At 44.6% G+C, this 16835-nt stretch overlaps 1 pseudogene; it reads right to left on the bottom strand.

Annotated features, from left to right (window-relative positions):
• Positions 1-738: 738 nt before the first annotated feature.
• Positions 739-1471, bottom strand: LOC138774973 (chemerin-like receptor 1; annotated as a pseudogene).
• Positions 1472-16835: the final 15364 nt, after the last annotated feature.

Below are 16835 nucleotides of genomic sequence, written 5' to 3'. Positions count from 1 at the left end.
CCCTATGCAATTCCAACCGCCTTTTCAACATAGATACTACACAAATGCTCTAAGCATTTACCATTTCTTATTATGCAGTGGTTTTTTTTGTGTTTTTTTTTAAACACACTTACCATATAGCATAATAATAACTACTAGTACCCTGATGCAAGCATCATGCTTCCCCAGGAACACCGACTCTTATGCCAATAGATGTACTATCACCAGCTTTATAATGATTAGCCTTTAAAAGACTCATAAGTTTTAGAAACCCCCATTGTCCTAAGCATTCAGTCGGTGCGTCTGAGAGAACATCTCATCCGCATCTTCAGCTTAAAACATGTTATAAATCTTGCTTGAGGCTATTCCTGCCCTCAGACAACATCTCTATCATTTTGGGATCATTAGCTGAACGCACAGATGGCCTCTGTGTCAACCATCTAATTTCCAATGTTTAAAGTAATAATAATATAGACACATAATAGGAAAGCACTGGGGAATGATCATACACACATACATATACTCACCCCTGTACTGCAATACTGAAAACTTTACAAACTTTCATTAAAAGAATGTTATTGCAGACTCTCATAAGGTTCCCCATTTACTTATTTACAAAAATCAATGATGACACAATGATAATAAGCCAAGCTAGCAGAAATATTTTGCTATCAAGTCACTGCAAAAAATATAATACCATTAAATTCTATTAAGCCCATTCAATATTTTTCTTCTTCTCTCTTTCCTCTATGTCTTAATCTAAGTTTCAAAGTTTCGATGTAGCATAGACTGTTCCTGTTTCACGAGGTCTGACCTGTGAGTATCTATAAATGCTTTTTCCAACTTGGCCTGGAAGGAGCCAAACAACTTTTCTTTTAAATCTCGACCAATAAAAACATAGAGGATAGGGTTAATACAACTATTAAGGATGACAAGGAGTATGGTGACTAAATATACAGAATCATCTACATAAGAAATTTATACGCTTGTCCCGAATATAAGGACAAGAAAAAATAGATGACTGGGGAACCAACAGACAAAGAAGACCAGTACTACAGCTCCAATAGTCCTTAAAGGTAGATAAGACACAGTGTTGTTTCTCCTCTTAACTCGCCAAACCCTCACAATGTAACAAAAAACAATAATGATAAAAAGGCAAGAGAAAAGAGAGCAAAAATTGTAAAATTGTCTTCCTTGCATAACTGGACTCATTCATATCAACTATACATACATTTCTACCATTAATATCAGCTGATTTTGAGTACCTTATAGCAACCACAGACCAAGCAGAAGATATCATCCATATTATCAGAACAATAGTATAAGCCGGCTTCGGCCTCCTGTGGTTTTGACACCATACTGGAAACACTAGACAGATACATCGATCTACACTGATCACTGTAATCTGGAGAACACTGACTCTCATGTTGAGGTACAATGAAAAATCAATTACCTTACACACAATGTTGGGTTTTTTATACCCAAAAAACATTTGTACATACATCAAGGGGCGGACCCCTTACTCACGCATGAGTAAGGGGTCCGCCCCGAAACGTCGCGTCACGGCAGTAAGGAATGCCCACTCCGTTCTATGCACACCCGAGAGAGCCCACAAGCTACCGGTATGAATCCATCATGCGAATACTCCTGAAATAAAACTGATAAACTTCAGCAACTGAAACGTGAGTCTACCTCTCTTCTATTTTAAAAAGATAAGGAATTGTAAACAGTATTTTACGTACTAATACGGCACTCCAGCACCTTTACACTTCATATTGATGCACATGCACGGGCTAGTGGCAGCCTGGGAGACTGAGAGTGCACATCACCTGTGCTGCTGATTGAGATGCACATGGGATAGAAGACTTAGTTCACACAGATATTTTTGCATTTTGATAAGGTTTATTACTTGTTAACAAGGGCACCCAGCTTCCACAAAGTGCTTCCACCAAGTGCAAAGAATTACAACATCCTTTTGCCTTATATACAGGAAATGTGCGGTTAAGACCGAAGTTTCAGTGGAAAACAAAAACATAAGTGAACTAGAGGTACAGGGCGTTAAGCCTCCTGTCTAGAGGTGCAAAGAGCGGTCAACCAGGCATTTTAGCTTTATTTTCCACACGTCTGCACCTTTCACAATCTAACTTCTCTAAACATCTTTAAAGTCCAACACTTAACCCATTATATACCTCTTCAGTAACACAGTATATATGTTAATTATATATATTGCCTCTACAAGCTTCTCAATACTTAGGATTGGGCGCAATCACTTAAGTTTCATTAGCGCATAGCTATTCTATAATATATTTTAGTATGATTAACCTATCAATATACTGGAGATAAGTAAATGAGTACAGATATAGAATTTTTCTAACAAAATGTAATTTGAAAAGCTTTGAACAGATCTGTGAAAAACACAGATGTGAAACGGATGTAATCATGGATGGTTTTTAACGGATTATGGAGGTAGATAGCGGAATTCATTCACGGACCTTGAAAATGACTGAACCTGTGAATAAGGCCTTATATCGTGGTGCTACAGCCTAGCCCTATCCTGGGAGAGAATAAAGAAAGAGAATGTGAAAGAAGTTGGACATAACCCCAAAAGGATCCTAGGACCCTTTAAGGCTTCAGGCTGGACCTAGAAACTACTTCTTACGCTGGGTATCACAGCTCAAGTATAAGTAGGAACTTTTTGGGAACTTGCTGGGAGCTAACAAGTATACCTCATGGAATCAGGGCCGGCCTTTGGGGTGTGCGATCTGTGCAATAGCACAGGGCACATCACTCATGGCCAGCTAGGGGGCGCTCTGGCAGACTGACAACTGCACACCTAACTTAGAAGTAGGAATCTGTAAGTTAGATGTGCTGTCTGCCCCCCAGCTTGCCGCCTGCTCTCCTCCCATGCTAGATGTGTAGCCTGCAAGCGCTCGCGGCCCACCAAGGCTCGGGACCCGGCAAATTATTGTTCCGGGTAAATCCCGGTATGCTCCGCCCCCTACCGACAAGCCCCGTCCCTGGCACTGACCGCGGGTGGGATACTGGGTCCCACCTTGCAGAGTGCACAGGGCCTGCATCCATTATCCTGCAGAGGGGCAGCAAGCAAGGGTAGGTAGATGGGCTTAAAATGGAAATAGTAAAGCAGGGAGATAGCAGCAGCCACATCCCTCAGTGTGCTGGAACAGACTATTGCTCATGCTATGGGGAAACCAGATCCATCAGCCGCAGCAGCAGCCTGTGATCAGCACTGATGTACTACTGCACTATGTTGCTGGCTGGAAGGATTCTTTCCTTGGCTAGTTACATTATATGGCATTTGTGATGTGATTGGCAATGATTTATTTAAAGGGAACCTTTCACCCTGACTGCTAGGGCAGAGGAGGTCACCCAGCTTTCCCAGCATATTGTACTTAGTGTAATGGAGGTCACCCAGCATCCTGTATAGTAGTCAGTGTAATGGAGGTCACCCAGCTTTCCCAGCATCCAGTATAGTAGTCAGTATAATGGCAGTCACCCAGCTTTCCCAGCATCCTATATAGTAGTCAGTATAATGGAGGTCACCCAGCTTTCCTAGCATCCTGTATAGTAGTCAGTATAATGGAGGTTACCCAGCTTTTCTAGCATCTTGTATAGTAGTCAGTATAATGGCAGTCACCCAGCTTTCCCAGCATCCTATATAGTAGTCAGTATAATGGAGGTCACCCAGCTTTCCTAGCATCCTGTATAGTAGTCAGTATAATGGAGGTTACCCAGCTTTTCTAGCATCTTGTATAGTAGTCAGTATAATGGAGGTCACCCAGCTTTCCTAGCATCTTGTATAGTAGTCAATATAATGGAGGTCACCCAGCTTTCCCAGCATCCTGTAGAGTAGTCAGTATAATGGAGGTTACCCAGATTTCCTAGCATATTGTATAGTAGTCAGTATAATGGAGGTCACCCAGCTTTCCCAGCATCTTGTACACAGTATAATGGGGTCACCCAGCTTTTCAGTATCTTGTACTCAGTATGATAGAGGTCACCCAGCTTTCCTAGCAACTTATAGTCAGTGTGATGTGGTCACTCAGCTAGATAGATAGGCATTGTAACCTGCTGAGGCAGTGGCGCCAAAAGAAAGTTTCGCACAGGGCGCCATCTACCCTAAGGCCGGCCCTGCATGGAATACAGCATATGAATATAGCCTAAGAGTAAAAAAAACACAATCAGGTTAGTACATTACAGTTAGTACCTGCATCAGCTTCGAATAGTAAGTAAGGCCATTTTCACGAATAACTGAAATTGGCTGTGATTCAATCAGATAACATACTCGCAGCGAGATTCACATATGTAAGTGAAAGCCCCATTAACCCCCTGCCAGCCAAAGCATACATTACCTGCTCCATGTTTCGGCTTACTTCTGGGGTTCCCAACTGGATGTCCCGCTCTACCAATCAGTGCGCTGCCCCGCCGCAGTACACTGATTGGCTAAGCAGGACGGCCACATCCGTGGCCCTCGAAGTAAACTAGATCGCGGATCGGTAATATATGCTCTGGCTGGGGGTGGTTAAAGGGGTTGTCCGGCGATAAAAAATTATTCACAGAATAACACACATTACAAAGTTATACAACTTTGTAATGTATGTTATGTCTGTGAATGGCCCCCTTCCCCGTGTTTCCCCCCACCCACGCTAGACCCGGAAGTGTGGTGCATTATACTCACCGCATGTCGTGTCGTCCACGGTCTCCGATCGTCAGCAGTGACGTCTTCTTCGGGAGCTTGGCGGATCTTCCCGAGTGCCGGCCACCCTCTGCAGCGTCATCCGAAGCTCAGCCGCGATTGGCTGAGCATAACTGTGCTCAGCCAATCGCGGCTGAGCGGCTGATGACGCGGCCACGTCATCAGCTGCTCAGCCGCGATTGGCTGAGCACAGTTATGCTCAGCCAATCGCGGCTGAGCTTCGGATGACGCTGCAGAGGGCGGCCGGCACTCGGGAAGATCCGCCAAGCTCCCGAAGAAGACGTCACTGCTGACGATCGGAGACCGTGGTCGGCACGCGACAGGTAATGTATAGCGCACCACACTTCCGGGTACACGGGTGGGGGTGGTGGGACACGGGGAAGGGGGCCATTCACAGACATAACATACATTACAAAGTTGTATAACTTTGTAATGTGTGTTATTCTGTGAATAATTTTTTATCGCCGGACAACCCCTTTAAGAGGGCTGTCATTTACATATATTATCTCATTGAAAATCACAGGCAAGGGATCCGCAGCGGATTTTGCTGCAAATTTGCAGAAACTGGCCTAATGGAAGAAGTTTATTGCAGTCTGATGCATTTTGATCTGGGATTATTCACACCAGAGAATGTGGAAAGAAAAGAGGAAAAAATATACGCACTGTCCAAGGGGCGGATCAAGTGGTGGAGTAAATGACGGGGTAATTGGATGCCCCAATGTGAAAAGGGGTCCACACCTGTGTAATGTAACCACCTCTACAGATTATAGGACTGGCTGCCAAGAGTCTCTGACTTCTCACTTACTGCATGTCTCCAAGATTTCTCAACATGAAAAGGAGCTTAAAGGAGATTGGAAAGAGCTTGCTCAGGTATGCCAGCTGTTATACATTATGGGTCAAAACAGGTTATATGACAAAATAGGTTATATTGTGGTGTCCCACAGTTAAAGCGACTCTGTACCCACAATCTGACCCCCCAAACCACTTGTACCTTCGGATCTCCAAGATCTGTCCTGGTATCTGTTCTGCAGGTGATGCGGTTATTGTCCTAAAAAACTACTTTTAAACTTGCAGCCCGTGCCAAACGGGAGTATCTGTGCCCTAACTCTGCACCACCCCTCCGTCCCTCCTCCCCGTCCTCTTCATCATTAGGAATGCCACTGGAACATTTTTTCCATGCTGAACATTGCACAGGTGCTTAACGATCCAGCCCATGTTTAGTATTCACACAGCTGATGAATAGGAGACAATCTGCCTGGAGCATTCCTAATGATGAGGAGGGTGGGAGGAGGGACGGAGGGGTGGTGCAAAGTTAGCGAACATATACTCCCGTTTGACACAGGGCTGCAAGTTTAAAAGTTGTTTTTTAGGACAATAACTGCATTACCTTCTGAACAGACCGCAGGACTGATATTGGATTAAAAGCAGCTATTTAAAGGTACAAGTGGTTTGGCGGGGTCAGATTGTGCGTACAGAGTCAGAAAGTTATGTCTTCAGTGGTAATGAGGCTGCATTCCCTAATTTTACCATAAGGTGCCAGTATTGTTTTTATACATTGTTTTATGTTGCACAGCTGTAGTCACCTAAGGGTTACTGTTTATGTACCACCTGATCTGTACCAGCCTATGGGAGATGCTGTTCTTTACCTGCCTATCTCTGCTCTCCTCTCTTCTGTGCACTCTGTACTTAAACAACACAACCCCCAGCAGGACTGTTCAGTCTAGTCTAGTCTAGTCTAGGGTGTGGTAGTAGACATGACATGTATACTAGTTACTTTTCTAAACATTGGGGATATGGGAAAATAATAAACAACCTAAACTCACCCATCCCCGTGTCACTTTTGGGTCCAGCTGACAGCAGCTCGAAGTCATTTTCGGACGGAAACTGGGTACCTCACGTACCCAGCTCTTCCAGTTGCAACATCATGGCCCAGATGAGGGCTTGCCCGCTCAGCCAGTCATTGACTGGGACGGTGTCCACCCTAGTCACTGATTGGCTGAGCAGGTAATCACTCAGTCGGGTACTAGACATTGCAGCTGGAAGAGCTGCAGGTCAGTGGCATCTGTGAACAGGACCTGGGAGTGGCGCTACGGGGCACAAGGATAGGTAAGTTTACTTTGTTCATTATTTTCCTACACCCCCTGGCTTCCTGAGTGTTTTTTTTTTGTTTTTGGTGAGACTTCTCAATTAAAGGGAATCTGTCAGCAGTTTTAAATGCTTTAAAAAAGAGGTAGTCTCCGTGGCTTTTTTCCCACTATATACTGTATTATGTATAGCAAGAGACCTGTCAATCAAGCCAAGCTGGGCGGGATAAGGCTAGGGTATTGTTTCCCAGACACTTTTTCTTTTGCCTATATGTTTATTCTTTATTTTTTAAGTTCTATACATATGATACGGAGTTAACATATAGTATGTAACATAAATCAAGAAAATGACACAAGACCCTGCCCGCGAGGGATTACAATCTACAGGGTGATAGGAGGAGCTAGTAGCCCAGGGGACCTGCAGGGTTATTGTAGTCTATGCTAAAGGCATGGGTGTTCAAGTTACTTTTGATGATTGTGATGGTGGATGAGAGCTGGCCATGTTGGGGTAGTGGGTTCCAGAATATGGGAGAAGCTTGGGAGAAATCTTGGTGTTACGTGAGGAATGGACAAGGGAAGAGCAAGGCATAGTAATTTATACTATGACAGCTCTTCTGTGGGATTGGACTAGACAGGCTAGACTTTGTTCCCCATGTGCATCAATGACTCTTTAACCTTTTTGGAACACTTTTGGTATTCCACAAACTTCCCGTCCGGACTTATCCATTCATCTCGACTCGGTTAAAGTTACTCAGGCCCTTACACTTAGCCATTTTTCTTGCTTCAAACTAATCAATGTCAATGTTTTTCACTTCATCTGTAAATTGTTTTATGGCTGATCCATATACACGACTTGCATCCTGTACCTACCCAAAAGTCTTCCAAACCCACCAGGGCCAAAAATCCCTACTAGAACATACTGTACTGTGTCTTTTAGCTAAAGCCATTGGATTTTCTTCTCCTTTATTTCGACTCAAACACTATTTGACATTGCCAAGAACAAATTGCTAATCTAATGTCCTGTAGATTTGCATATTACCCATAAGTCCAATGGTACATGTATAATGCTGCTATAGAAATTCCAGTTCCCCAGGGTACTCCGTAAGCCATTGTCTTCTCTAAAAGTTACCTGCAGTGTGATGTTCTTTCATCATACAAATTACTCTCTTTAGAACAGAGTCAGCTCGACGTCTCGCAGTGCTAAAACATTTAGGGTCCTGTCATCGGTGCCTCGAACAAGCTTCGGTGCTTGTAAACGTTGAGCACAATTGTACGTCTTCTCTATAAAGTAAGCTAGGTTCATTTTATAGAGCCAACAAGGCGTGAAGCATATGGGTAACACATATCAATCAGGTGCCAGTGACATTAATTACAGACAACCTGCGTTCTCCTCAAGAACTGGGTTTGTTGACTAACCTACGTAAATATTGCATGGTCTTGGAAGGAATTGCTGTATACTGCGTTGGCAGCTGCAAAACAAACAGTGTTCTGATGCCACGGGGAGAAACTAACCCAACAAGACATCTGTTCCATTGTGGGAAGCTGAAAAGTTCAAGAGGAACTTAACCCTAATGAGGTACGCTAAACTCTTAGAAAGTGAAGGTGCATGGATGAGGAGATAGAATATACCTTATAATTGACGTCCCCAAGACTGTACAGTCTAAGTGACACAAGGCCAAACTTTTAGAGGTTCGGAATCTGCTAGGTTGATATCAATTTGACTAATATGAGGAGCATAATATTTATCCTTTAACCCCTGGACCGCACCGCAGAGAAAGACTAAGCCTCTACTCAGGGTACTCTCTGATAGCATGGTATCATAGGAGCAGATCAAAGACATAGCCGATCAGGCCAAAGAGGTCAGAACAGGCAGGTTCCACTCAACACAGATAACAGGCAGCAAAGGAAAAGAATGATCCAAATCAGAACTGAGAAACACTATCAGAATTACATGACTTTGGCATTGTAGAGCCCGGCCGTAACCCTGCTCCACAATCTCAAAGTAGACCGAGCATCATTCCCCTCCACAAATTGCCATACCAGCCCCCCACCCGGAGTCACCCACCCCACTCCCCCCGTGCCACCCAACTACCACTTCCCTACTGCCCCACAGAAAATTGGACACCGACACCAGGATTGGATAAATCTGGCCACAGCAGCCAATGTTTATTAACAAATAACAAACACCAAATATTAAAACATACCTTTAATAAAATACTTTGAAATATATACTCAAACAAAGCAAGGAAGGTCCTTGAAGCTACAAAGGCTGGCGCCCCCAGTTAGGGAACTTTACACTCTACCACCACTATCCTGCCCCAGCCGTCCACCTCCCGGCTCGGAGGCTCCAAGCCAAACTTTTGGCTACCACACTTCCCTAACTCTCGGTCGATACACCATTAGAGAGCCGAAAATTGCGCCAGCCGATCACACAGATGTTACCATAATCGAGATGGGAGGAGTCATCCCCTGTGATGCCCCGTCCCATCCCTCACCAATTTACCACCAACTTCAAGGACCTCCCCCGCCTATAACTGCTATGACAACCCAGCCAACCCCGCGGCCTCACCCAATCCCTACAAAAACCCCCACAAAAGAAATACAATATGAACAAAGAAGGGAGGGAGGGTGGGAACTCGTCACGGCTCCCGCTCAAACTGAGCCTGAGGCGGGAAGCCGGCCCCTTTTATCAACTTCCCCCCGCCCCCAGGCTCCCCAGCATGTGAGCAGGCCAGCCTACCAGCCCAGTCATGCGGGCCTGCACGCAAGCCTGCTGCCGCGCTCCGGCCCTTCTGTACTGAAGACATCAAGGCCAATGGAACTTTTCAAAATTTGGAATTTGGAATTTTTCAAAAATACTTGTCCCTGGTACACTGTTGGAGATTGCAGGAGGTCCATCCTCTGTGCTCCTTGGGGATGACCCGGCTCCTTTGTTATAAACCGACTCCATTCACGGCTCCATTCATTGTCTACGGTGCCGCCAGAAAGGGCCGAGTATTCTTGTATTCTTTGACATCTTACCGTATAAATTTTTTGCACATTTTAGCATTTACATTTCATATTCATCTTGTATATTAGCTGGGAGACAGGAATGGTTATGCATTTAGGGATAGTGGTAATATTGGTTTAGTGTTGCTATCTGGTAGCATGGTGCCAGCACATTGGAGAAGGAAGGGAAAGAACAGGGTGCATGTGCCTTTTTGTGGCCGTGATGGCAAGCAAACACGTATATGCCATAATGGGGGGCTCATATGCCAGTCTTATGCTGCATTTACACGAAACGACTATCGTTTGAATTTTCGTGATAACTATCGCATTTGAGCGATAATCGTTCCGTGTAAACACAGCAAACGATCAAGCGACAAGCGAGAAATCGTTCATTTTGATCTTTCAACATGTTCTCCAATCGTCGTTCGCTAAAGTCTTTCAAAGATTCTCCCTATGTGAAAGATGGGCTGAAGCTATCTTAAAAACGATCGCAATAACGATTTTTCTTACGAATATTCTAACGATTTTTCTAACAATTTATTGGTCTAAACATTGGTAGTTATAAAAACAAATCGTTGCTTCAAAATCGTTAAACGATCGATTGGGCGAATTATCGCTCCGAGTAAACGCAGCATTAAATAAAGAAGAGGCCTCTTATGGTATTTTTACACGGAGCGATAATTCGCCCGATTGCACGATTAACGATTTTGAATGAACAATGTTTTTTTTTATAACGATCAGCGTTTAGATGGAACGATACATCATTCGGAAAATCGTTTTGCGAACGCTTAAGCCTATCTCACACATAGGTGAAATAGTTGAAAAACTGTTTACACTGAACAATCTGCGAATTTTTTGCGAACAATTAACGATGATTCGAGAACATGTTGAAAGATCAAAATGAACGATTTCTTGCTCGTCGCTTGATCGTTCGCTGCGTTTACATGTACGATTATAGTTCGAATTCAATCGTTATCGTGCAAATTCGAACGATAAATCGTTCCGTGTAAAAGGACCATTAGTAAATCCGGCACACCTGTTGCAGGGCTCACACAGAAATCTACACCTGCTCAAGAGCAGGTGTAGATTTCTGCCATGGTTTACGCCTATTTCCATGATAAATTAGGCAAGAAAGGAGGCCATGTCTCTTCCCCACCTAGCCATAACTCCCCTTCCTGACTATTAGGCTAGTGGGTCTTACACAGAGAGGGTATGTTCACACTGAGCAAATAGGGTCGAATTCTGCCGCGGAATCCTGCTATGCTGAGTGTCATGTCTCAGTGAATAAGAGGGTGCGCGCTTATGTCACTTCTTTGGGCGGAGATCGGTGGCTGCGGAGGAGCGCGCGCTCTCCTATTGATGTGATATGACACATCAGGCGGAATTCCGCCCATCTTGCTCAGTGTGTACATACCCAAAGAACAAAAGTCTGCACCTTTTCCGTGGCGTACGCCAGGGACGCATTTTTGAAAAATGTGCCCCTGTGTACCCAAAACAATTTCAAGTTCAATATAGAACCTTAGGAAAATAATAATACTCTACTTCACTGGTAGGGACAGCAGTAGGTGGAACATTTCTTACGAAGAGCACATATAAAACTACTAACCCTCCTTAGATTTGCTCCATATCGATTTTATGATCATTTTAGATATGATTTTGTACAAAAACAGTACAAACCAACTATAGTATAACCTGTCTATAGCTGTTTTCTTTTTACTATGGGTTGGAGATCCCTGCAGGTATCCAGCTGTTGACTGGTATTCCAGAGAGTCTGAACACTGGGTGACAGATGGTGCTTTTCCCAACAGTAACTATGATAACTAAAAAAAACCTTAATTATGTCAAAATTTTTATAATGGGGGCATTGAATGAAGTTAGGACAATGCGGACACCAGCATAGTGTACCGTGCATACAGTATATTAGGGCACTAGAACCTAGAATATAGGGTGTTGATTAAATTTTCCCACTTTTTTCCTTTTCTGCTATCAGATGGCGGGAAAAAAGTGTAGCTATGCTATTCTTCCTGTCGAAATAACAGACACCACAAAGAAACCTGATAGACCTCATTATAAATCAGTGGAGTCCAACAGGCACAGTTTATGTCTGTTGTTTGATAGGGCCGGCACTGCTGTCATAGTTTCTGTTATATAAAAGTGTGAACGGAGACTTAAGGTGCACATACACTATACACTAATGTCAGCTGAACCCATCAACTGCAGCGTCTAAAGTATACGGCAGCCTCCCGAGTCTGACAAATGACGGCAACAGAAAGAAGGGTCGGGTGGAATGGATTTTTACTTTCTTACCCTACTGGAATACTTCCAAAATGGCGTGTGTGTGGGGGGGGGATAGAGTTCGGGAGCAGAACAGGTAAGAGCTACATACTTTCGGTTTGTCAGGTTCGCTAAACTTTGAAGCAAAGTTCAAGGCGATTCGGAAAAACTCAAACCTTTCTTAATCCCCTAAAATGATATAATGTATTTTATTTTAGGTGATTGGGCAGTTGCATACAGTTAATCTTCTGTATGCTAGCTTTTCATAGACACCTTTGGATAGATCCGATTGCTTTCTACCCCGCCAGCTTCTTTTGTATATATTTACTTATCTACTTATTCTTTCCAACGAAAACAGGCTGTGATGAGTAAATATACATAAAAGAAGCTGGCAGGGGACACTAAAGTCCCAAAGGAGAACACCAGGGGAGTGCAGACAAGAATCTTTTTTGTGTACAGAAATGTGTGCCCGCCATCTTTACGATCTGTTTATGAACTTTGCTGAAAGTTCAATTTGGTAACAAAGTTCGTAACAAATCTTGGTTTGAGAAGTTAGGTTTGCTCATCTATAATGTCTGCCATAAGTATGAACGTTCAAAAGTATATCTTCTGAGATGGCCACAGGGAGAAAATTTGCTGTCATGGAACGCCAGGGAGCAAACCTTTCCTGCTCCCCGGAGAACCCCTTTAAATGTCCAGTATAGTACACTTATACCTTGGAATCAGAAAAAGGTCCAAAGGAAAATTTTTGAAGTAAAATGACATTGAATAAAGCTGGTCTGAACCAGGTCTGCCAAGAAAATTTCCTCCTAATGGACAAGTGCAAATGACCGTTCTTCCAAGGAAAAAGGCACCAGTATCGGTGAATGGGCATCAGTATTGGTGAATGTGCACATAGAACACCAAAGCGTTCTGCATAACAGCGAATCTTGGAGTAATTATTAAAAGGGGTACTCCGGCCGGGGGGTATTTTTGAGGATTGCCGGGGATGGGGTGGAAATTGAAGTTGGAAGTCACTTACATAACGTCTCATGGGGCAGCTCTGACCAGGAAGCGACCGCCTGATGGGAGTACTGGGCGGCGCGATCCGGGCACCGGCGCTGGAACGGGGGAGGTAATTGAATAGAATAGAATGAATGGAGCCGCATCATACAGGGGAGGGAATTCCCTCCCACTGGGGGCGGCTCGGCCGGCCTCCAATGTTTGAGCACCGTTCGGTTCCGGTGCATAGAACGGCATCGTGTACGGGAGTCGGGCCTTGGTCCGAAAAACAGACCGCGGCATCGGCTTCCCCGTGCCAGCGCCGTTCGATCAGTGGGTTTAGGTTAAAGAGGATGTACCAGGTGGTACATCCTCTTTAATCAGGCATTATACACTATATATGACATAGTAGGTGAGGTCTCTGGGGCTTCAGATTTTACATCGGTGCCCAGGAGCCTCTGCAGTTCTCATCTATGGTTTGAGTTTACAGCCTAGTTGTGAATAGAATAAGACCGTTCACATAAATTCCTTGTCTTTACTTTGACACTAAACACAAACACAATAAATAACTGAGGTGTTGGTGGCGTTTTTGTGCTGGCATTGAAAATGAAATGGAACAAAAAAAATAAAATTCATCCCGAGCTGAATGACTGTGAATAATACAATATCAGAGCACATGCTATATTTGGAAATAGCAGCCAAGGGCACAATGGTTTAGGCAGAGGAAACTGCTGCTGCCTATTTGTCATACGGTATAACTGGTTCTATACGATTGAAAGTAGATTAGCGGTAAGATGTTTTACATTTCCTATGAATATAATTGTCTGCAGGAGGCGGTGATGTACCAATACAATACAATATTATATTTAGTGGAAAGGTGAACTATCGGGCGTAGAATAGAGGAATAGAGAAGAGTGAACATGCTTGTTTGAGCCCATTATTCGCAGTACTATCACGGCACTTGATAGTACTTGATACTTAGTGAGGTAGTGTAGGGCTTAGGGTACTATTACATGGCCCGATAATAACTGTAAACAAGTGCCGATCTGCTTGATTGGGGCTCGTTTACTGGGCCTATTACACGGCCCGATAATCGTTTGACAAGGGCTGCATGGACATTGTTACCGATGTCCGTGCAGCCCTTGCTTAAACTGCATACATTACCTATCCATGATTCAGGGCTCCTCTTGCGGTCCGCTTCTCCCCGGGTCTCACCCGCTGCACCTTCAGGTCCCGGCCAGCAGTGGCGGATTATAATGTGGGCCCACATTATTAGTATGCAGGGTGTTACACGGCAGCATGGAGTTGTTAGAAGGACCTGCCGTGTTTTCTGCAGAGCAATGGGGAAGGACCTGTGGTGATGTCATAAGGGGGCGAGGCTGAGAACGGGAGAGGATGCTAATGGATGAAGGACCTGTGATCATTGTCATGTGACATGAGGGGGCGGGGCTCACTAAACCTCCACTGTGTATGATGGGATTTGTAGTCCTTCTCTTATATCTTCTACTGTAATGTCCTCTGATCTCCCATAATAACAGGCTGTCCATGCTGGGAGTTGTAGTTCTCCTCTTATATCTCCTCCTGTAATGTCCTCCGATCTCCCATAATAACAGGCTGGACATGCTGGGAGTTGTAGTTCTCCTCTTATATCTCCTCCTGTGATGTCCTCCGATCTCCCATAATAACAGGCTGGACATGCTGGGAGTTGTAGTTCTCCTCTTATATCTCCTCCTGTAATGTCCTCCGATCTCCCATAATAACAGGCTGGACATGCTGGGAGTTGTGGTTCCCCCTGGTATACCTCATGTAATGCCTCCTGATAATAATGTCTGGCAACTCCTTCTAGCAACTCCATTCTGGCCTGCTCTATGGTGAAGAAGCTAGAATACAGACTCCAGGGGGAGGTCCTCCTTCTAACAACTTCATTCTAGCCTCATCCCTGCGTGGATCCGATCTCACCAGCAGACGCAGAGCGATGACGTCATCACACCTGCTGGTGAATCCACTAGGCGCACACAAGGGAGAAGAGGACCCCATCCCCCGCCCGAATTAGTGAGTATGATTTTATTTTTTTATTCTATTGTGTTGAGGGAGAACAGGGGACATTTCTATGGGGGCATGGCAGGGGGCATTACTATGGGGACAGAGGGCATTATTACTATATGGCGGGCACAGCATGCGGACATTATTACTATATGGGGGGCACAGCACGGGATCCTACATACGGGACCCACATACCTCCTTACTTTACTGCACATGACACCAAACACTGGAGTTACTACTTTATTACTACTACGCTCCTCCAGGTGGGCGGGACGCGGCGCTGCGTTGTGAAGAAGCTGGCGATGTGAGTCACGTGCTGGGACAGGAATATGGACCATTGAGGGCTTAGGGGAGGGGGGCTGGGCTGGCAGTGGAACCAGCTGCAATTGAGGCAGGTGGCAATATGTTTAGGGGGGGCTAGGGCAACAGAAAGGGACCAGGTGGCAATATGTTCATCAGGGTAGGGGCCCAGGTTGGGTGGACAGCCCGGGGCCCATGGTACATTTAATCCGCCACTGCCGGCCAGTGATTGGCTGAGCGGCCTGTCATGGATAGTGCCCGACAATTATAGGTCTGAACCTATATCAACAGTCCACCACGAGCATGTCCTGGCACATATAGCTGGGATGAAGGCTGTGCTTCTCTATGAGCACCTGTGGGTCACACCACTGCCTCCCGCCTTGAACCCCCCTCCCCCACCACACACACACACACACACACACACACACAGTCGCTATTTTTTGAGAGGGTCACAATGGGACCTCACCCACAAAATAGTTTGGAGGGTCATAACAGGATCTTGCCTCCACAATCTTTGAGAAGGTCACAACAGACTTTCACCCCCACAATTTTTGAGAGGGTGGCTGGGTTCACACTGCGTTTTTGCAATCCGTTTTTGCATCCGTTTTGATCCGTTTTTCCATTGACTTCCATTGTAAAAAAAACTGATCCGTTTTTTTTGATGGACACAAAAACGTAGCTGACACTATTTTTGTGTGCGTTCAAAAAAACGGATTCGTTTTGATCCGTTTTTTTTTTACAATGGAAGTCAATGAAAAAATGGATGCACACAAATGCATCCATTTTTTTAATCCGTTTTTCGCAAAAAACGGATGAAAAAAACGGATTGCAAAGGTGCCCATAGACCTTATACTAAAGTCAGCCACCTGCGGATTCAGCCAACTGTGTAAGGAGTATGGGGGGACTCCTGACATGATCTGTGGTAGAGATGAGCGCAACTTGAGCATACTGAATACCAGTGGCTGAAGACATTGGATGCGGTCCTATGGCTGCCTGGAAAATATGCATACAGCCATGTATTTCCAGACTCACTAGGGCTGCATCCACCTTCTTCAGCTGCTGGTAATCAAATGCTGAATGATTGGACTGGAGCATGCTGGAGTTGAGATCACCTCTAGTCAATGAAGATTCAGGAGTCCCCCATACATCTTATATAGGTTAACGCACAATGGATTTTTTTTACTCTTTTGTTTTGGGAGAAATAAGCTGCCACCACTGACTGCAGGGCACAGGGGGAAATGTAATAAGCAGTATTATAGTGTCAGTGTCCTGTGTTGCCCATAGCAACCAATCACAGCTCAGATTTCATACATGCATGACCTCTGGTAAAATGAAAGTGGAGCTGTAATTGGTTGCTATGGGCAACAGAATATTCTTAAAGGGAACATATCATAATAAAATCGCCCCCGCAGCTATAAATCCATTACTACATGGCCCCGAGCACTGTGTCCAGACATATAAGTAATCACTGT

Source organism: Dendropsophus ebraccatus, chromosome 1 (genome assembly GCF_027789765.1).
Source record: "Dendropsophus ebraccatus isolate aDenEbr1 chromosome 1, aDenEbr1.pat, whole genome shotgun sequence".
In the NCBI taxonomy this organism is placed as follows: domain Eukaryota; kingdom Metazoa; phylum Chordata; class Amphibia; order Anura; family Hylidae; genus Dendropsophus; species Dendropsophus ebraccatus.
Note: the sequence above shows the minus strand (reverse complement) of the source record. Positions and strands in the feature narration are given on the sequence as shown.